The sequence below is a fragment of the Festucalex cinctus genome, chromosome 2 (genome assembly GCF_051991245.1).
Source record: "Festucalex cinctus isolate MCC-2025b chromosome 2, RoL_Fcin_1.0, whole genome shotgun sequence".
Lineage (NCBI taxonomy): Eukaryota > Metazoa > Chordata > Actinopteri > Syngnathiformes > Syngnathidae > Festucalex > Festucalex cinctus.
In genome coordinates this window covers 24,099,182-24,119,168 of record NC_135412.1, presented here as the reverse complement: position 1 = coordinate 24,119,168, position 19,987 = coordinate 24,099,182, and the positions used below count along the sequence as shown (strand labels likewise).

At 42.5% G+C, this 19,987-nt stretch overlaps 1 protein-coding gene and 1 long non-coding RNA gene across 13 annotated transcripts in view; one reads left to right on the top strand and one right to left on the bottom strand.

Annotated features, from left to right (window-relative positions):
* Nucleotides 1-19,987, top strand: part of LOC144014223 (membrane-associated guanylate kinase, WW and PDZ domain-containing protein 1-like) — a 139,060-nt gene that overhangs the window by 39,077 nt on the left and 79,996 nt on the right. The window contains exon 1 of one of the 12 annotated variants that reach the window (XM_077513873.1): nucleotides 1,223-1,686. The exons of 10 other annotated variants lie outside the window; for them this stretch is intronic. The gene's annotated coding sequence lies outside the window, so the exon portion shown is untranslated. Of the gene's footprint in view, nucleotides 1-1,222; nucleotides 1,687-7,362; nucleotides 7,619-19,987 lie in introns of those variants that run through there. One more of the 12 variants, XM_077513874.1, reaches the window with a different exon arrangement.
* Nucleotides 16,676-17,837, bottom strand: LOC144014224 (uncharacterized). Its single transcript, XR_013282430.1, has 2 exons — nucleotides 17,368-17,837; nucleotides 16,676-16,970 (listed from the first exon to the last, which is right to left on the bottom strand). It is a non-coding gene; the product is annotated as an uncharacterized LOC144014224 (long non-coding RNA).

Below are 19,987 nucleotides of genomic sequence, written 5' to 3'. Positions count from 1 at the left end.
CAAAATCGACTTGCCACCGACGCAGATTTGATGGCGAGCTAGCATGGCTAACATCAGCTCGTTTCCACTCTGAGGTCAATTCACAAAGCAGAGAAGGAGCTCCTCGTTTTGTGAGAAATACGTCATATATTTTTCATCTGTAATATGCAATAAACGTGATCAAGGTTACGACACCGTCTGATGCTTAACCTACCACTAAAATAGTCCATTCAAAATCTTATGGCTTTGAATGTGAAGGGTTTTTTTTGTTTTTTTTTTGTCAAATGTTGGTGTCAAGCCTGGGTCATGGTTTAAAGTTCATGTGCAAGACAGAGTTAAGATTTCAAAATAGTGTTGGGAATGCAGTTAGGCTCTCAAATGACATTGAAGGCATTCAACTCAAACTCAAACTTGATTTGTTTATATAGTACCAAGGTTCTGAACAATTAAAATATCCATAATACAATAAAAATAACCTCCAATAAAAAAACATGGTGGGGCACAGAGGAACCATGTGAGGAAAGGCACCCAGGAAACACTGGAGCTAAAAACTAAAAGACAACAAAATACAGTGAAATGCTAGAAGAAGATAGAATAAAAGGCAAAAACAAATCTAAAAGGCGTCAAAAAGATTAGTTAGTTAGCGTTAGTTGTATTTCAACAAAATCGGGTCCGTTTCCTGGAACGTGTGACCTCGGGGGGTGTTTGAATTTGCCGGCTCCTCTCAATTTTTGATGCTGTTTATATTGCTTTCTTCCTGTCCCTCCCCGACGAGCTGCTACCTCCTTTCGATTGCCTCTGTGACTTTTCTCACAAATGCAAATATTTTGCGGGCACGACGAGGCGGAATGACAAAAGGCAGTTGAATAAAGGCCACGCTTCTCCAGCTTGATCTCCGCGTTTCCCCCTTGTTTGCTCGCCCTTTCTGAGCACATGTGTTGCCCCGCCTACCCCCCACCCGACCTCCTCCCCCTTTGGTTCACTCCAACAGGTGCCTTTCCCACCACCACCACCGGCCCAAGCGGGGTCTTTTATTTCTCTCTCTTTTTCAACCTTATTTCCTGGCATGATCTGCGAGGTCACATGAGGTGCCGCCACCTCCGTCCGTCCAGGCAGGCACCGTGCCCGACCTCCTCCCTCTTCTGCCTGCTCCTACAGCAGCTGGCCGATTGTCATGACGTGCTGCGATTGTCGTAATTGACGGAGAAGTTGCACTCCCTCGTGGGATTCATTTCTCGCTCGCGTCTCCAGCTGCTGCTCGGGGGGTGAGCGTTATCACGGCGTTATCCCGCCGGTTGAGCCCATACGCAGCCGAGCAGGCCTCCCGCCCTCCCTCCCCCATCTGATCTCTCCCTCCCTCTCTGACTCTCTCTCTCTCCCGCTTTTTCTCTCTCTCATTCTCCCTCCGTCAGTCCTCCTTTGGACTTGAAGTCTTCCTCCTGAGTGGCAGCGTCCCCGTGGCTCGGTGGCGGCCGCTGCCTTCTTCTGTCACACTCGAGCTGCTCTACCTCCATCACCCTCCATCCTCGCTCGCTCTTTCTGTACCCCCCCCATTTCGCTGTCGTTCGATCTCCCCCCCCGAACGCTTCCTTGTTTTGCACTCCACTGCCGATCTCAGGGAAATGAACGCCGGAGCCAATTTTTCCCGGTTTGCCGTCACCGCAAAGAAACGGATTACATCTTGAGTGGCATCCTCTCCGATCGCAGGCAAGTGTCAGCGTCAGCTCCTCGTTCTCGCCGCTCGCCATACGTATGCCCAAGTCTGGGATGAATGCTTGCGTGTGTGTCTGTGCTGGATGCTGTGTTTTTAGGCTAAGGAAATCAGAGAAGGGGTGGGGGGTGGGGGGGTAATCATGTGAGGGAAAGGGGGTGGGGGGTGGCACGTCCAACCCAGGGGGACAGATGGCCAGTAGCCCTGGTGCATTTTCCTCTCCGGTTTTCAAATTCACCCTGCAGGCTTTTTGTATGAGGCCCACAAGTACACAAGAGCGTCTTTTCAGGAAGCAAGACATGCTCCCTCCACTCAAAAGGAGGAATGGATATGGTGGAGACAGGGGGTGGGGGGGGTATTTGCCGTCGAGGCAGGTTTTTTTTTTTGAGAGGTTCGGCTTTGGAGACGAGTGGAAAGCAAAGAGGAGCGGGAATCGAAGGGGGGGGGGGGGGGGGGGGGGGGGTGCAGCAGATTGAAATGCATGGAGGTCAGGTCCAGATGCTAGCCAAACAAAAGGGGGGACGGCAGGGGGAAGCGCGGCGCTCGCCATTGTGCGTGTCGCTGCATTGCAGGGGGGTGCTGCCGGCCGGGGAGCCTCATGCTAATAATGACGGACATTCATTCCAGTGACCCGACATTCTGTTTGCCGGATTTTCACGTATGCAGCAGGCCTGACATTTTGCGTGCCGGGCCAGAATTACGTACGCCACATGAAATGAAAGGATGTGTGTGTGGGTGTGTGTGTGTGTGTGGGGGGGGGGGGGGGATTTTGCATCGTATAGGGACAAGTGTCGACTGTGTGTTCACACGGGATGTTTTGAATGGCAAATTGACAGCGTTTTACTTACTCGATGGCAAACAAACGTAGTACGCCTACAAACAGACTTTGTTAATATCTTCTGTTGTAATGTGGGAATGACAATATATGTTAAAGGGGGATTTGCAAGCTGTCATCTGGCGCATTCCTCAAAACTTTACAGTTCTCTGAGCTGAGTGTGTTTACTTATACAATCATTGGACACCTCATTAGGTACACCTGAAATATTCAATGAGCGTTAATACAAGAGAAGTAAAAGCAAAACTGAGCAAAACAGCTCAGAGAGGTCTTCATTTGACATTTTTCATACTGTGCATGTACTCAGCAGGGTACAACACTGCATGATACTAATATTAAAAACATAATCTACAGTATCTTAAAGGAACACAACACTTGTGAAAAACTAAGCAGCTATTCTGTGAGATGGTTAATTTCAACTCTTCCCTGAAAAAAATGCCAATTGATGTTAAGCAATTATGATTTTATAACACTTTTTTATGAATATTTTTATGTTAAGTACTGTATCGGGCATTTTGGACAGTCACGTGATCATCGTGACGTAACGCGTAAAATACACATTGAATGACATGGCTGCCATTGGTAACATATAACTCACGAGGAATGATCGTGTCCCACAGCGGACATCAAAGGTGGAATTTTGCCTTACAGCAACGAAGCACTTCTTCAAAAGCGTTACAGCCACGGAGGACTCGCCAACAGTTTGTTTCCAACCGAATGCCGGATGAAACTGTCAGATCCAGCCGGCTGGCGAGTCCAAGTGGATGGTAAACGTCTGGGTGACTTTCACTCTGCTAGGCTAAGCTACATGTCATGTGCTAAGCATGCTTTAGCCCACATTAGGAGCGGCCACCCCCCACCGCTCTACCCCCGCACGGAATGACATGAAACCGGACGTGCTGAGGATTTTGCGCTGAACAGAATTGGCGCAGTATTTGGGATCGAAGACTGTCTTTTTCTTGCCCATTACATCAGCAAACTCCCATTGAAATGAGCGAAGCCGACTTTCGTTTACTCACGGGATACGTCACCAGGATCACGTGACCGTGTGTTCTTATTTTGATACTTAATCAGTTGAAAATAAAATTCAGGGAATAAGATGCCAGAGATATTTGCACTTTTATTCTTTGTGCACAATGCCTAATCCAATACCGGAAAATGATTGTGTTGTATCGCTTTAACTGCAGCTCTCATTGCAGTACACTTCTTACCCGTTGCAAATGTAAACCATAGAAATATAAAGTGGAATCATATCTGCAAGCAGTCAATAGTTTGCGTTGTTACTCTTGTAAAAGCATAAATTTCATGAGATGATGGGGCATTCTCTGCCTTTGTGAAAGTACAACAAACACAGTAATTAGGGATGCACGATAATATCGGTGGCCGATAATTATCGACCAATTTGAAATCATACAGATAAACCAGATGATAAAGAAATCCGACAATAATAATCGACATGCCAGGTTGGTCCATGTTGTGGCCGCCTCCTCAACCCCTCCCCTTTCCTATGGTTGTGTCGCATATGTGTGACGTCATAATTGCGTGACCTTGTCTTCACAGAAGATGCATCATGGAGACTTGGCAGGTTTTCTTTACTGTGTCTCCCCAAAATATTAACCTCTCAGTTTTGTGTTGCATTTTTAAAACGTGACTGTTTTGTTTTGGTAAACTTAAAACGAGTTACCGGTTGACTTTGAAGCAGAGATTTCAATCAAATTCAGCTTTATGGTGCTTTACACAATGTTTCAATATACGTTAGACTTGTAGTACTCGAAAGTATATTTGTTTTCAAGTTCATTTTGCAAACAATTATCGGCTTACTTATTGGTTATCGACATCGGGACCTTCTAAATGATTGGTTTATCGATATCGGTTGAAAATAGCATTAGCATGCATCCCTAACAATAATCATTGTTGTTCTTCAAATTTAAAGGCTTATATTCACATTTCTTTGCCAAGTCTGTTACATAACAAACAAAGACAAAAAAAAATTCTCGTGTTTTTTTTTTTTTTTTTCATTAAACACTGGCAGGTCAGTTTGGAGTAATCCATTTGATGGATGAGCCGTTATCTTTTGCCACAATTGATCCAATCACAGTAGAAAAAGGTAGGACAGATTCTTGTCCTGCACAAGCGAAGAAAATGAACACTTGGACTGATTGACTGAATCAGAATGTGTGTTGCAAAAGGATTTAGGAAAAACCTTGTTGTTGTGGTTTCTTCGCGATACAGTGGGAGAGTTCTTTCACATATCGTGAAGTGCGTAGCCTCATGATTCATTTGCGTTTCGGACAGTATGTGATGACGCTTTCTGTCACTGGGGGTTACACAATCAACAAAGATTCTCTTTCATGACCTTTAAAAACGTGCACGGACATCTTGTGCTTGAATTTCTTCAGTCTCTGTTTGTGCTAGTTTGCCCGGCTGATCTTGTGCTGAACCCGAAATGAATGAGCATATCTTTTCATCAAGTGCCTATGCTGTATTTGTTTTGTTATTATTACAATAAGGAAGGGATGATGACATTTGTTTATTGAAACGTTTGTCATAATTGCTGAGTAGAGTGGGTGACTATTTATTTATTGTGGGAATGCTGAAAGCATCCCACATGTTATTCGGATTTTCAGTCTCCTCACTTTTCTTTGCCCAGAAACAACTACCAGATAATACTTCCGATTTACACTGTTCAAATTTCAGCTTGCTTCAGAAATTCACACCTTCCTTCAGGGTATATATCACCTGATTCCACATTGCTTTACTCGCACAATTTAACGTTAAATATTAACTTTTCTCTCATTCTGTCAATGGGACTGACATTGAACCTTTTCTAAGTCCCACTTTCCATACCCACTTTCATACATACAAGTGATCATCATTACCACCTCTATGACACTACTCAGTGGAGCACTTAAGTGCGTTGTCCAGTAACCAGGAGGTTGCATTAAAATTTCACTGAAATTATTAAATGTATGTTGGCTTTCATCACGGGGTTGAAACCCCGCTTGGACCACATTTTAGTACATTCGATGGTTTGATACCAACTGACTTTCAGATCGGGAAATTAATTAGAATTTCATTGAAATGATTAAATCCCACCTTAGACAGATTGCAGTTCAAATTTTCTTTTGATTGAGTTATCGTTCAACTTAAAACTTTGTAATTTTCCACATAATTTATCTTTCAATTTACTTCATAAGCATTCACCTTAGGATTCAGCCTTCAGCATTCCCACACAATTTCTCCAGAAATTGCGCTTAGTCTAGTTTGTTTATACAATTGTGTGTTGATGCAACAAAGAGTAAACAAAGCAGAAAAGAATACCATAAATTCATCCGTTTTTGCTGATCTCCAACCAGCCAACAAGCAACATTCTTTATTAGGCTTGTAAAAGAGTAGCATGGCTCAGTGGTTAAGTTGTTGTCTCCCATCCGTGAGGTTGCGGGTTCCATCCTCATGACTGGTGGTGACCATGTCGAAGTGTCCTTGAGCAAGACACTGAACCCCCATTTGCTCCCAGTGGACCTTGCATGGCAGCAGCCGGCCACTGGCGTGTGAATGTGTGTGCGGTTTTTAACCATTAAAATAGTTGTTGAGGAATTTGATAACCAATTACTTGTCGATTCATTGACAAATTTTGACAGCTCTACACGGTGACTAGCTTACTTCCTTTAACTTGTTTTTCCCTGTGTTTTTGCTTTTGACCCTGTTTAACGTTATGTTGTCAACTCAACTTAGGTTTTAAAAGTAACCAGCTCATTTTGAAAATGTAATGAGTATAAAGTACAGATATGTGCATTTGAAAAGGAAAGACTGAAAGAAAAAGTCAGCAGGAAAAAAATAAATACTGAAGTAGAGATACCTGAAAAAAAATCTAGTACAGTAACTGAATATGTTAACATGCAGTCAATATTCGAGTTAAGGTCAAAATTCCGGTTTCTGAATTATTCGGGAAAATCAGTTTACATGCATGAGCTGATAAAGTTAGTCTCGCATCCATATTCCGCTCTGAACCGCAATGCACGCACAATCTCATTACGCAAATACACGTCATTTGCGCTTTTAACTTTCTACGGTCAATAAATGACATTATCTTCGTATCACTAATCAAGTATCCAGTCAAGTACTTTTGATTTTGAATCTCGGGACTGTTGGTGTAGGCAACACCATGATTGTAATTCAGTATGAAAGCCGTCAGATAACAACAACATCCAGTATCGTTTATGCTTACTGGATTGACTTTCCTTAGGTCGACTAAGGTGTTAGCATATCGAATCAGAACGCTGCTATCAACCTTCCCTCAGGGTATCTCTCGGCTTTCGTGTTCATGTTGCCTGGCAAGCAGTGTACCTCCATGCATGTGCATTTTGGTCCACCACTGAGTTTTTTAATCAGCCACGATCCTCGTCAAGCGTGTGCTCGAGGCTGTTCAAAGCACCGTACGCGAATCCAACATGGAACTGAATCCAAGGCCGAGAAGACCGGCCGTCATTGTGGTTCAAACGTTTTTTTTCCCTCTACCAGCATGCTGATAATCGGCTAATTTCAATCTGCACTGTGCCCTCCCCCTCCTATGCCGAATAGCGAATCCTAAACCTAATCCTTGTCCTGCTGCCCTCCACACTCTTCTTTAGCCCGCCTCTCACCCCTGGAGAGGTTTTTGTCACACCAAGCAGGCTGTTTATCAGGACAGGCCATGTGTTAGGTAATGTCAAGAGTCTATATTTATGACGAAGATAGCAGGAGAAGGGGCAGGGAAGAAGAAGTGAGACGGAGAAGAGGAGCAGCGAGGGTTGCTCGTGGGCGGGAGTATGCGCGAGAGAGGGGGGGTGTGGGGCGGCAGCCATTGGCCACAGACGGGAACCGAGTGTGAATAGCTCACATTGGCTTAGCCTCTAAGCTGGGCCGGACCTCGCGTTTGCTCTGCTTGTGGAGCTTTGAAGAAAGACGGCAGCTGCCTCAATGAGCTGGGATCTCTCGGGCGAGTGACCGATGGAAGTTTTGGATGGAGCGCAATTCAACATGGATTTAGCCTCTTGATTTTTATCTGTGGAATATCATGCAGAGCGGAAATCGGCAGAAGTGGCGGCGCTGAGGTAATTCTGTGACATTTACGTGGCCTCTGGCTGATTCCGGGATGATGATTGATGAGGTGTAGGTGGGTAGGGAATTCACTCGCAAAGAGAGTCAGGTGCAATTTGTGACTCGGGGCTGTTTCTATGCAGGTGTTGTAAGATTGAGGTGTACGAATTATATGCTGAGTGAGATGGCGGATCTGTCTGCATATGGTGTTTGTTTGGGGTCTAAAACTTTTCAAGGTGTATTCAAGGCTCTTTTGTCGCCACCTCTTCCGGTTGGATCATCTTAACAATTGCTTCTCAATTCCGTCAATCAATCTGCCGTCTGCTCGTTCCCAGCTGCGCATGAGTGTTTGTAGTAGTGTTGTTCCGATACCGTTTTTTGGCTCCCGATACCGCTACCGATACCCAGCTTTGCAGTATCGGCCGATACCGATACCATACCGATACTTAAGGTTTTTGTTCCTCAACATGAAAAAGCTGTCCTGCCATTGGTTCAGAGCATTCAAGGGCCAATAGAATATCTTAGATCGGCATGCAGTGAACATATCAGTGAATGTCGTGCACCAGCAAGACACAAGATTCTGCATCCAAAATCCTATATTAGTGTTGGAATTAATGGTATCGGCATGTTACTTGTGAGTAGTCACCGATACCGATACCACTGTTTTAATGCAGTATCGGCACCTCTGCCGATACCTGTATCGGTATCGGAACAACACTAGTTTGTAGCATGCAGGCCCTGAGCTTCGGATTAAGCCATTCATGGTTGTAGCTAGGGCTGCTCGATTATGTTTTTTTTTTTTTTTGTTCAAAACAAGAAAATGTTTAAACATTTGAAAATATTAAGACATAAATAAATAATATCTAAGCTCATTTTGGACCAAGCATAATTTATATTAATATATATTATTCATGTTACCAATTTTGAAGTTGGGGTGCAGCGTGTGCAGTATGACTTGTGGGGTGTAAGCTAGTTTTGACAGGGGTGGTTGGTGAAAGAACTCGAGTGGGCCTGCCTCAAAACAACTCAAAATTAATATTTTTTAGGTTTGCAGCTATCAAATATTTTGGTATTCAGATATCCTACTGAAAATTCTAGAAAATAATCGGGTTTTGGATAGAAATTAAAACATACCTCTACAGTATATAGCTTACTTTCTTGGTTAAAGAACAAGTATAAATACAGAACACATTTGCATGTAATAATTAACATCAACAACCAGCTGGTTTTCATTTTTGGATAATCAATTAATCAACAAGCGTGCCAAACTTGCAAACTATTCTCCTCTGAAACAGTGAGATTTTAGACAAATCTTTCACCATAGATTTTATGGGTATATGCTAGGGGTGGGAATCTCTGACATGAGACCGATTCGATATGTATCTCGATACACAGGTTGCGATTCGGTTGAAAAACAATTATCTTTCAGAACAGAACGGTTCGATACGGTTCGATTGAGTTTGAGAATGATACAATTTTCGATTCGATACGATTCATTTCAATATTCAAAACTTATAGTGACATTTATTGAATCAATTATTTAAATTGACTGCAACAAAGGGCTGGGCGATATGACTGAAAAATGTATCAGTTTAAATATGTATTAGTCGTTATTGACAGTTATAATTTTTTTTTTAATTCAAAATAAGGATCAGGAAAACAAAAGGCTGATTATTCAATTTGAAATATAAATATTTAACCTTTAAAAAAAAAAGACACCAACACAATTAAACAGAATATGAGCACAGTGTGAAGTATTTCAGAAACATAAATTTAAGACATGAACTAAACCAGCCAAAAGAAATATGAAGCCACCTTATGGAACAATAAATCTATCAAACACATTTTAACCATTAATATTAAATCCAAAAATATTTCCAAAACTGCCCTTCCCTTTTTGTCAACAATTTCTGTTTTTAACAATTTTTGTTTTTCTTTTGCCATCACAATCATTTTTGGTTAATATATGACATGACTGATATGACCTATTTTTTTTTTTTTTTAATCTAAGACACGATGATGACCACGGAATCACTACTGTTTATGTTTTGTTTTTTGGGCTGTCGTTTATCTAGAATTTGATGATGTAATTGCGGGCACGTCTCAGTTCTCCTATCTGCTGCTCATGCTAGTTGTGTACATTGACAGGGAGCCACAAACGGAAAAATGAGATGCTTGCAGTATGCTTTTAGCTCAGCTGGTGTGTTAGCTGTGGGCCATACCTGTGTCGTTTGAATCCATGCATTGGATCGTCACGGGAGTTATTCTTTTGGCTCGCGCACAGTACCAACGCCGGCCCGGGACACACAAGTGCACCGAGAGGACTCGATAGCCATGGGAAATACCGAGATGTACGGCACGGGCTTCTGCTACTGTCTTCAGTTGCATGTTGTCACTCGCGCGCACCGTGTCGCGAGCCCGGCGGCGTTGACGGTGGGCAAAAGGTGCGTGACGTCTTTGCATTATGTTTACAACATCCGGGGAATGAAGCGTCTCTGAGCGCTACTTTGCTAGCTTTCTGTAAACACGGAAGAGCTTGAATAGTGATAATAGTAACAAAACAAGTAGAGCACGGTGCAGAATTCTTGCTATTGTTATGAAAACCATAAAGCCTCACTCACAACCGATTCACAGCCATGCGATATCCGGTCCACAGCTTTACAAGCAATGTATCTAAGGATTCCCGGCGAATTTTGTATCGGTTGACAAGTCTGCTACCGATACGGTCGTTTAGCTCCCCTTGATGAACGATGGTTCGAATCTTTTTTTTGTCCCACCCATAGTATATGCCACGGAAGAGACGGGACATGATTTTGTTGTGAACGCGCAACTGAGGGGCACAAAGTCGGAAGCACAAGTATTTTTGACGCAGCCCACACGTCGCAAACCGAACCGGAAACAACCTGATGTGCAAAAACAGTCCCGCCTCTTCCGTGGCATATACCACATTCAATGTAATTAAAGTGACGTCAGACCCACAATAGCAATGTCATTTCTTCAACTTCATGAAATTCCGCATGCGGCGTCCAGAAAAAATGGAACGCTTACGGAAACTTTCCGCATCGCCGCAGTCGTTCCGCACCGCAGACCGACTGCACCGCAGCTGGTGTGACTTGACACGTAGACTTGGCTATCCTTGCGGCATCTGTACGGCTGCCATACGGAAAACGCATCTTGTCCGTTCCGCAGCCAGTGTGAATTGGGCTTTAGAGAGAGGGTGAGAAGCTCGCGCATCTGGGAGGGCCTCACATTCAAGCCATTGAGAGGAACCAGCTGAGGTGGCTCGGCATCTGGTTGGGATGCTCCTTGGACACCTCCCTCGAGAGGTGTTCCGGGCACGTCCCATCGGCGGGAGGCACCGGGGACGACCCAGGACAAGCTGAAGAGACAATGTCTCCTGGCTGGCCTGGGAACGCCTTGGGATCCTGCCGGAGGAACTGGTTGAAGTGGCTGGGGAGAGGGAAGTCTGGGCTTCCATGGATAAAGCTGCTGCCCCCACGACCCGGATAAGCATGGGGGGTAGATCATGGATGGATGGATGGATGGATGACGCCCCATTTTTACAGTGCAGGCGTTTCCCCCGGACGAGCAGGAGAGCTGGTAGGATGGTCGTCTGCATACGCATTTTTCAAAAAGTGACAAACGGACGTTTGGCTTCTACTTTTTTGACAAGATCCTTGAATCCACCTTTAAATACTGCTCTGTTGACACACTTGCTGCTTGAGGTACATCCCTTCATTTTTATCTCCATCCTCCATCCTTATTGAAATTTTTTTCAGTTTCCCTGCCAATGAAACAAAACGTCCGTTCATTTATGTGAAAAGTAACAAAACCCTGGGAGCTTTTGTACTATTTCACGAGATTTCCAGTTAATGACGCTTGGTGCTTGCCCACTATTCAATTTCAGTCCCCCTCACTCATTCCTGTCCGCCATATTGAAAGGGGAGAGAGTCGGGGGGGAAACAGCAGGAGAATAGCATCCAGGACTCAGCTGTGAGAAGTGTTGTGGCGCGAGCTGAAAGAATGGCCTGTTGTGTTGGCCAGCAGCAGTATTGTGTGTCTGGCCTTTCTCTCTCCTCATCCTCCTGTTCAACTAGAATAGGCAACTCCATCATCCTTTTATTCGATAATCCCTGGCTCTTCTTAAAAGCAAAGCGACTGTTCCATTTGAGTGTTTTTTTTTCTTTGCAGTTGAATTTATTTTTGCACTATCAAGAATTAATAAGGACACAATTGGTGACCAAATCAAAATGGAAAACTATACTCGACAAAAATAAAAACGCAACACTTCGGTTTTTGCTCCCATTTTTTATGAGATGAACTAAAAGATCTAAAACCTTCTTCCACATACACAATATCAGCATTTCCCTCAAATAGTGTTTATAAACCAGTCTAAATCTGTGACAGCCAGCACGTCTCCTTTGCCGAGATAATCCATCCCACCTCATAGGTGTGCCATATCAAGAGGCCGATTAGACACCATGAGTATGCTGCATTCGAGGATGGTCGGAAGTCAGACTTTTCCGAGTTCAAACCAGGAAGTGTGTACAGGAAACGCCCCCTTGAACTTGAACTCGGAATTTCCACTTGCGAAGTCTGAAAAAAAAAGGACCCCGACTTCACCGACGGACAAGTGACATCACTCTATGATAGTTTCCCCTTTGGAAACACAGACCGGGAATGGTAAAACACAATTTACTTGAGTATAAAACTAGATAGCTTTCTTCATTCATAAATATTCAACATAACTTCACGTAACGCAACGTATGTGACAATATGCCGATATCTCCCGGCATGAAATTATACAGTGGACTACTGAACTGTATGCAATGCTTACGCTTTTAAGATCAAAACAATAAATGAAATGAAATAAATAAAATTACGAGAAGGCAAGTTTGCTGGAGGTCAAAATGAATTTTGAGGACCAAAATAAAAAAAAATTACCACCATTTTACAACCATTTTGGTTGTTTACTTTCGCCTCGAACGCTTTCAGGTTGGAACTGGGAAAAAAACAACTCAGATATATCCGACTTCCGACCATCCTCCAATGCAGCATTAGTGCACAGGTGTGCCTTAGACTGCCCAAAATAAAAGGCCACTCTGAAAGGTTCAGTTTTGTTTTATTGGGTGTGTCATGTCTGGGTCATGTCAGGGTTAAGTTTGGGTCATGCAAGGGTTATGTTTGGGTCATGACCGTGAGGTCAAGTGTCTGTTTTGAACTGATGTAAGTTAGTTTCAACTGGTCTTAACCTCTGTGATGTCAGGAGCTATGTGATGTCAAGAGTCTTTAATCTCTTTATCTGGTCAACAGCCAATCAGATAATTCCATGTCAGTCCTGTTACCCACATGTCTAGCCACAACCAATCAGATCGATTCACGGTCTATATAAGCTGTCTGAGAAATGTGTGTGTTTGTTGGATTATTACCTCTGTTCCTCTGTGCATCTCCACAGCCCAAGGGGGCTTGGCGGATTCTCGATGCGTTGTCATTGTTTTTCGTTTAGTCAAGTTGTGTGAATAAAAAGTTAAATCCTATTTGTGTCTGCATTTTGGGATCCAACCGCAGTACGTAACAGGGTGGGCATCTGGGGACACAGGAAACCAGTCAATACTGAGTTTTAGACTGGTTTGTGAACAATATTTGAGAGAAATTGTGATATTGTTTATGTGGAAGTTTTAGATCTTTGAGTGCATCTCATAAAAATGACAGCAAAAACAAAAGTGTTGCATCACAGCCACCTGCCACAATGTTATGGCTCTATAATGAGTGAAGTATCCAAGTCAATTCAGGGTTTCTTGTCCAAAGATTTCCTTACATCTAAGTGCTCAGTGAGTTGAGTCTTCAAAGTGTGTCAGAAAAGTTCCAGGACTGACGTCACAAATGATATCTTTCAAAACCCAAAATGAAAAGTTTTCAACTTCAATGTGGGCCTGATGATCCTCCAGTGAGATCCTGCAGCTTTTTCCCGTGGCTGTGCTCTGATGTCCTGAGCATCTGACGGTTCCTGGCCGAGAACATTGGCACTCAGGAACAGCCTCCCTCCTCACGCCACTTGGTTCCTTGTGATGGTTGTCGTCAAGGGGGGGCATCAAATGGGAGCGGTTTTGAAGAGAGAAGATGGCCGTGACAGTGGAGCTGTGGAGGATCCCTGAAGATGAAGAATCATTCCAGGAGGGCATGAATGCGTGGCAGGGAATGTTGGAAAAGTGTGTTAGACTTCAGAAGGATTACTTCAACGGGGAAAACTTTGAAATTCCTCTTTTGTGCCACCTGTCGTGGAACTTTTTTTTTTTTTTTGACACACTTCATCTACTGTATGCTAGCCAGTCTCAATGTGACTTTTGAGTGCTATTGAAGGTAATGACATTTTTAGAACTTATTCAGTGTTTTGCAGGTCTATAAAATGCATGAAAGAAACTGAGTTGAGCCTCACTTGAAGGTCAACTGTGTCTCTTTCCTTTTATCTTTAATATATTTCCTAGCATTCCTTTTGATTTCAGGTGGGGTTGCGCAAACTCACACCAGGTATACTGTAAATGTAATACTACTCACTTGCTTGCCCAGCCTGAGGAAACGAGTCTCATACCTGTCTGTTTATTAAGAAAATCGAGTGATCCATCTTTAACATTAGCCCTTCATAGAGGCGTTAAGGCGAAACAAATTCAAAACATTTTGTCAAATGACTCATCGTTAACTGGTTTAGTGCACAATAATCCCAGAGCGTGACACATGTCTTGTTACTAGCGTAGCAGGTGCTATAATACAGTCGGCATGAAGTTTGGGTAGGGTGAACAGATGTCCCGTTTTAACTGGGACACTTCCGATTGTGTGCCTTAGCCAGTCTTAAACCTGGTTCACAGATAGAGAATCGGGCTGTTTTTGTCCCGATATTGCCCCTTCCTGACCAAGGACGTCAAACGCCCGACAATCTTTTGTTTTATAAGATTATCTTATAAGATTATCTTTATATGTGAGATGTGTTTAGAGTGGATTTGTCCCGATAATTGGGTCCAAAACCAGTCGGGACCGACAATCTTACATAATGACTGTTCAATATTTACGACAAAAATCTTGTCCAACTGGGACGTCAAACGGAATGTAGCCAATCAAGAGGCGCCCTAACTGAAAAAGACAGAAGTGCGCATATACAAAAACAACAACAAGCATATCAGAAAGCATGTCCGATCAGAAGCACAAAGTCCGGTGGACCTCTAACATGGAGGACCAGCTGGTGGGAGAAGTAGTCCTCAAACCACCATCATTATTTCCAGTTCGTCGCGTTTGTTGTCTTCCATGGTGTGTCTCGTCGTTTCCAAGTTGTTTCAGTTGTTTTTTTGTTTTTTTTCACTTTCGGTATTGATCATGTATAATCACGCGAGAGGTCTCTCACGGAGGACTGGAATCTTGACCAGTGTTGAGATGATAATCTTTATGTTTGTGAGGCAGCTGTGATGAGATTATCTGTGCACTTTACACACAATATGACCAAAGCTGTTAAATGCCCGATTTTTTTTTTTATCTTTATGTGTGGCATCTGACAAAGATAAAAAAAATATTTTAAGATTTGACAAATCCTTATATGTGTTCCAGGCTTTAGCAGATTTCAGCAGCACTTTTGTCCTGGCGTCCCGTTTTTTTTTTCCTTTTTTTTTTTATTTTTTTATTTTTATTTTATTTATTTTTTTTGGTCCAGTCATCAAACCAATTGTTTGGGGCCATGTGTATGTCAATCACGCAGCTGTCAGCAATTCATATGACTAAGCTAACTACAGCTAATCGTTAACGGCTGTGTTTATTGTCATACAGGTACTAGAACCGCTTCCTGCTCCTATGTCTAAGATTCATGGGAAATGTAGTCCTACTACAAAAGCTGCCGGGATAGAGCCCAAAATGTTTGATAATGGTGAATATGGATAATGGAGTGCATTGATTTAGCGCTGTTGAACTGTCAATCAAATTAGCATTGGGCGTAGGATATTTCGTGGACCCGTAGAGGAGCTACAATACATAATTTACATTTAAAACAATAAATAAATAAAAAAGAAATAAAAAGAAAAGCTTTCCTAGCTACTCAAATTGCTTGTATTTCCGTGTAGTAATCATTTTAAGCAATGACGTCATTACCAGAGCTAAGCCGTCAAAATGATGTCTCTGTGAGATCTAATTAGTAGTTTTAAAATTCTGATAGACAAAGTGTTATAGCAAGGAGCGGTCCCTGTTCTTTTTGAGTGGGTTAAGGATTTATTGAAGTCTCCCTGCACCGGAAGGTTGGGTGCGCTCATCCAGTGAATGCGGAAGTGATTTGTGCATATAGTCCATATTGTAAAAAAATTTGCCCTTACTAAAAAAAAAAAAAAAAAAAAAAAAAAAGCACAATATTGTGCTTTTGTACATAGCAGCAATGTATACAAACCACCTACAATCTCTAATAACACTTAATATTGAGGCGCTTACTTGTTAATGCACACACACGTTGAGTTCCTCCACATATTGACTGACTCGCTTCACAAGCATATTATGTTCCCCTTCATCTGACATTTAGTATAGATTTTAAACATAGAAGGGCTGAAACATCCGTAATGAAAATTAAATTGCACTAAAAATAAAAGATAGCCACGAGAGGGTGCTAGAACTGCAGAAATAGAAATCAAACAGATTTTTTTTGTTTTTTTTAACAGATGTGCTGCTCTTAATATCGTGACATGACGACAACGACATTGTGGCAGTTTTAATATCATAATATCACAATATTGTACTTATCATTACTTACATTCCTATATTTGATAGAATTTTAAATAGGATACTCAAATACAAAAATATCCAACAACTGCGGCGCTAGTATGAAATGGCGCTGTCAGCAAAAAACCTTCTACAAGTGGTTGACTGCATAACAGAAAAGACATGAAGTCATGTGGCAAACTCCTCTCAGGGTTTGGATGAATAATCGTAATTAGCATCATTTGTTTTTAGTCGGCTGGTAACAAACATGTATACAATCACATTAGCATAAAGCCTCGTACATTGAAAGAAGAGGGTTACTCCAAACAAATGAATGTAGAGCAATAATGTGAATTGGCATTCTTCAGTTTATTGGATGTCATTTGTCACATTCACTTCTTTGTGGTTGACGTGCCTCCATTATCTGAAATGTATTCTTGTGTAGAGAAGATTGCCTCAATCAACACTGCTCCAGTAATAAGCTCAGGAGATTTCCCCCGCAAACTCCCTTTGTGACTGTTTGCGTTTTTTTGGCCCCTCCTCCGCTGAGGCCACTCTGTTGCCGTTGACGTCATTTCGCCTCGCGTCACCCCTTGAGCCGCTGTTTTCAAAACACACCCTCCGCCACCACGCCAAGTGTTTTTCCTGGAAACAGTGAACAAATGCAAAACGGTTTGAGTTCAACATGCACTGTGACTTGATTTTGTTAACATAATGCCTTTACCCCATAATCCATACATGCTTGTTTTGAGAACCCATTTTCTGGGTGTTATACCTACCAAAACGAGTTTACATTCTCTTTTTCCATCAGCCTTATCTCACTCAAATCAGCGAGGAAGTTGTTGTGCATTGTCCCATTCTGCCTCGCTTAACTATAGCAGACAGCAGATGTTTGGCTGCACAAGTGTGTGTGTACGTGTGCATTGCCTGTGTTAGACAATGAGTGGAAGCTTCCCACACCATAAACAGCGGGAAGGCGATTGAAGGTGTCAGATGTCAACAGAGTGCCGTTAGCCTCGCATCCCATTGTTCGTTCTCCCACCTGGATTTGCGTACGTGTGGGGGTGCGCATGGCGTGTCGCTGCATCGTCTCTGAAGAAATAGTCTGAGAACGTCTGACACTCATCCGATGAAGCTGAGCAGGAGGGTGTGAACGGATAGACCCTTCCGGCTGACGTCACCGCTTAGCTCCCGCTGCGCCTCCCGGAGGGCAAACGTCCCATCACAAATGAATGTAGAGAGCTTGATTTTCGGTCAGCGTTTTCGTTAAAAGGTGGGAAATATGACAAGTTTCACAAAAAACGTCCCGAGTAGGACACTACATTACTGCAACTCATTGAAACAAGTCATTTGGAGCCACTAGCTACAAAAAAAAGGGGTTTGTTGGAAGACAAAGTGAAAGTGGAAACCTAAGATATGTTGTTTATGGTGGAAACAGTACGTGGATCACTACTTTCATGGTGTAAATTGTCATTCATGATATTGTTTGTGTCCTCCAGATATCCTCGTCTTCAAGCTATCTTAGCTTGCTAGCGTCTAACAAACATTACTGTGACTCATTGAAACCAGTCGTTTGGAGCCGCTAGCTCCACAAAAAAAAAAAATGGAGGACAGAGTAGAAGTGGAAGCTTAAGGTATGTTGTTTTTGCTTGAAACGGTACGTCGATCATTCCTTTCATGGTGTAAATTGTCAGTCATGAAATCGTTTGTGTCCGGATATACTCGTCTTGCTGTATATCGAAGTCTTCAAGCTATCTTAGCTTGCTAGCTGCTAACAGACCGCACCTTTATTACACATTACTCAGCAGAAATCAAGCCCGAGTTAAAGTGTTGTGTTCATCATGTTAAATCGTTAACTTTTTGTTCAAAATTACTTGAATACTTGTGCAAAAAAGTATGAATGATTGTTTCACTAAAGATAATATGGCACATTCATCACGTCTGCCTGCGATTTACAATCAGACGTTAATGTTATGATCCAACTGTATATGAAAAAGAGAAAAACTACCTGTTATAAAATGATCTGAGCATATCCTCGTACTTTTTGTGGGTGGAAAGAAGTTGCGCCGTTGTTTCACTCGCAGTCGCGCTAGCCACCGTGCTCGTCTTTCACTCCTCACTGTCTTCTGTCTGGTTTAGAATCGCTGCCGGCAGCCGAAAGAACGATCTCATCTTCTCTTCATTCGAGCATCCGTCGGCTGCGCACAAGTTCGCCATAGCGTTGCTCGCTGATTTATCAACTGATTGACCTGTTTTCTAGCTCACACTGATTGTTTTCTAATTCACTCGCATTGACGCCCTGCCCTCCACTGCAAGGGGGCGCACTTCAACATCACATCAGAAGTGTCTTTTCAGAGGCCACGTTACCAAAATTGTACCTCCATTAGGGATGGGAAACCTCTGGCTACCTCACAATATGTTCCGATATGCGATACGAGGCTCACGATAACGATGATCTCACGATATGACGATACCGCGATTATCGGTATACTGGCCAGATAATAAATCCTCGATAATCTACGATAAAACTCAACCCAATCATGGCTCACCTGTTTTCTCAGTTTGGTCTGCAAACTGAGCCATGATTGGGCGTTACCTACTTCCTCAGCACAGGTGATGTCGTCATCAGGCGATAGCAAGTAGAAAAATTACTTTTTAAAGGTATTAATTGTACATGAAAAATAATGAAGTTACCACATTAATTATTGACAATATATTAACTTTTCACTGCTAAAAATTGTTAAAAGGGTCAAGTATCCCTTTAAAAATATTTTAATCGAACTCCCCTGACCGTGTGTCACAACTGTGCACAATGGCGCAAAAACGCCCGACCCTATCCAAGCAAAATACCAAAAATAACAAAAACTGCCCAACGAAACCGAAACCCACGCGACATGCTCAGCTCCAATTGCAAATGATTATGTTTGCATTTTAATGACATCAACTCAAAACGTTTCCCATTTTTCCTCTGCCACAAATCATTCATGTCAGCAGTGTTTGTTTTGATGTCATATGATATGGAGTCATAAGGAAGAACATTCCTAGCTGCCAAAACGCGCATTGTAAATGATTGACTAGCCAGATGGTCTTGACTCTGATGCCAGATACATTTGCCTCCAAATGTGTCACTGCTGTTTGAAGAATTTACACATTGAGATATGCTTTGCTTTGTTTTGGGTGTCAAGTAAATGGTGGTTAAGTGGCAAATAATCAGTGGCGGGCATTTGGGCCTGCAATGGGTGACCTTAGCCAGCTTAATCCAGCTCGGAATGTACCACTCAAGGTTATTTTAGTTAAAGGGATACTTGACTCATTGAGCAACTTTTCAGCAGTGGAAAATTCATATTTTGTCCACAATGAATTTGATAACTTCATTATTTTTAATGTACAAATAAAAAGTAATTGTTCTACTTGCTGTCGACTGATGATGACATCACCTGTGCTGAGTAGGCATTCGGGGTATGAATTGCCTAGTACCTGACGATTCGATCCGTATCACGATTCATAGGTCACGATTCGATTCGATACCGATTAATCCCGATATGAATTTACAAGGCGATTGTTGCAATTTTTTTTTAACTCAAATTTAAAAAATACCATTCAGTAAACTTATACATGTACACTGTAAGATTTGTATGAAAATGTATTATTTATTGATCTGA